Below are 2,589 nucleotides of genomic sequence, written 5' to 3'. Positions count from 1 at the left end.
TCTCTATTATCTAGTATAAAATAGATGTTGGCTTTAACTGTAGGGTGGCAAATTAATATAAAAGCAAGTTAAATTTTCAATTTTCCTGACAGGTGTCTCTCTTCCAAAGGAGTGAAATATTTGTCAAAACATATTTAAAATTGTTTTTTTAAATCAGATTTTGAAAGCACCATCTCCTGAATTTAAAGCAATTATTTCAATGACCATTTGTCAATTCCCTTTTCCTATGCATCTTTCCAGCATATGTTTATCTGACCCCATTCTGTCCTGCCAAGGGCTTCATTGCTGCCCAGCAGGATATAGAAATTGAAAAGAAAAGTATAAAGTTGATTGAAACATACATGTGCTGCAAGAAAACCAGAATCTAAAAGTATTTTTCCCTAGAAAAAGGATCCTGTCATTTGTCTCCTGCTTATTTTAGGCTTAATTTTAAATTAAGAGAAAGAGTTCTCCACCGCCTATGTTATTACTTAATACTGAACTGAAAAGGCATAAAATGTCCTCTTTCTTATAAGGGAAATAAAAGATAATAAACAAAGTAGAAACATAATTGGTATAATACAGCACAGACATTTACTAAAACCAAACTCAATATCCAAGAATTCTTTAATTTAAGAATAATGGATTAAAAAAATAAGGTCTTTCTAACATATAATGTCATTGCCTTTTTTTTTAAAGAGAGAGAATTTTTAATATTTATTTTTTAGTTATTGGCGGACACAACATCTTTGTATGTGGTGCTGAGGATGGAACCCTGGCCGCATGCATGCCAGACAAGCGCGCTACCACTTGAGCCACATCCCCAGCCCCTCATTGCCTTTATTCTAAGAGGAGCATCTCCAATGAAAACACACACACACACACACACACACACACATCTTTGGTAATGGTCCTTTGAATATAATTTTTATTCATCCTGGGAAAAATATGTTATCATGACAGATTTTCTTTAGTTATTCATTCTTCCTACATTCTGCACAGTTCTAAAAATACAAAGTGTGTATTATTTTAAACCAATGTATCTTTGCTAACTGTGTAGTTTACCTGACTAAGCTCGAAGAAAAAAAAAAGTTTTGGATGTGGAACTAATGTTTTCAAACAGGGAATTTCCTTGCTGCTAGTTTTTGTTTGGTGGCTTCTCATCATTCCCAAGATCCTGTGATAGATCCCAGAATCAGGACCACTAAAATTTTTTCAAAACTGAAATAGTTACAATTTTCATTGTAAATATTGGCTTGCATCTTATTCATTTAACAAGTTCATTAATTTTTTTATTTGTTCTATTTAGTTATACATGACAGTAGACTGCACTTTGACACCTCATACATAAATGAAGTATAACTTCTCATTCTTCTGGTTGTCCGATGTAGAATTACACCACTCATGTAGTCATATGTGCACATAGGGTAATAATGTCTGATTCATTCTACTATCCTTCTTACCCCCACACCGCCTTCCTTCCCTCCACTCCCCTCTGCCTAATTCAGAGTACCTCTATTATTTCCTACTGCCCACCTTTATTGTGAATTAGCCTCCACATATCAGAGAGAACATTTAGCCTTTGGTTTTTGGGGATTGGCTTATTTTGCTTAGCATGATATTCTCCAGCTCCTATCAAATTACCCTGTCCCATTTCCATTATGTTGCTTCTAGCAAAGCTTAAGCTAAAATACACACAACATAGGTATTGACACAGTCTCCTCTATTCTCCACAGTTTACCACCCTTTCTTTAGGAACATCTAATCCTACTAGATTTTCCCCTTCAAAGACTATACTTTCAGGGATCATTTCTATAGTATGTTACTAGATTTTCCCCTTCAGAGCTCAGTCTTAACAAGATTCTTTTTTGTATTTCTAACCAATATTTCAAATTAAACATAAAAATACTTGCTTAATTGATTTTAATTTGTTCTATCTTACCTTTGTTGGGAGCCAAAATTCTTCCCTGGGAATGCCTTTGTAGTTCAGTTCTAAGACTTCCCTGCCAATTCTGAGGAAAACCCCATCTAAGTCTATTAAGAGCCACCCAACAGATTTCCACTATAGCTAAAAATATCTCCCACAATTCTGAGATGACCTGGGAAAGATGGGGTCCCTATTTTAATAAAAATAATAGGGTATAGGGATCGTGGAGAGCCAGAGATTCCAAGAGTTATTTACACAACTTGCTATGGTTTAGATGTGGTTTACTCATGTATTGGAAGCTTGGTCTCTGGTATGGCAATGTTTTGAGGGGATAAAGCCTTTAAGAATTGAAACCTGTTGGGAGACAATTAGGTCCTTGAAAATACCACTCTTGGAAGGGATTGAGTTGTCCAATGGAGTTCTCTTTCTTGTGGGACTAGATTAGCACTCACAAGAGGTACTTAGTATAAGTGTCCAGGAAACTTACCTGAATCCTTCTTCTGCACATGCTGCTTACTGCTTCAATAACTTTCCCACCATGTGGTGCCATCTTTCATGTTGTAATACTATTTGACTTGCCTTACGTCCTTGTTGAGAACCAGAAAGTCCTCACTGGAGGCTAAATAGATGGGGTCGTCTCACCTTGGACTTTCAGTCTCCATAACTACATGCTAACTAAACCT

The 2,589-nt window shown here is 35.9% G+C and overlaps 1 pseudogene; it reads left to right on the top strand.

Moving 5' to 3' along the window:
• The first annotated feature begins 1,766 nt into the window (after positions 1 to 1,766).
• LOC124108076 (small nucleolar RNA U3) lies at positions 1,767 to 1,851 on the top strand (annotated as a pseudogene).
• Positions 1,852 to 2,589: the final 738 nt, after the last annotated feature.

This window comes from Marmota monax, unplaced genomic scaffold (genome assembly GCF_021218885.2).
Source record: "Marmota monax isolate L192 unplaced genomic scaffold, Marmota_monax_Labrador192_F-V1.1 WCK01_AAM20220418_F8-fsc00331, whole genome shotgun sequence".
NCBI lineage: Eukaryota > Metazoa > Chordata > Mammalia > Rodentia > Sciuridae > Marmota > Marmota monax.
This window is presented reverse-complemented; position numbering and strand designations above follow the sequence as displayed.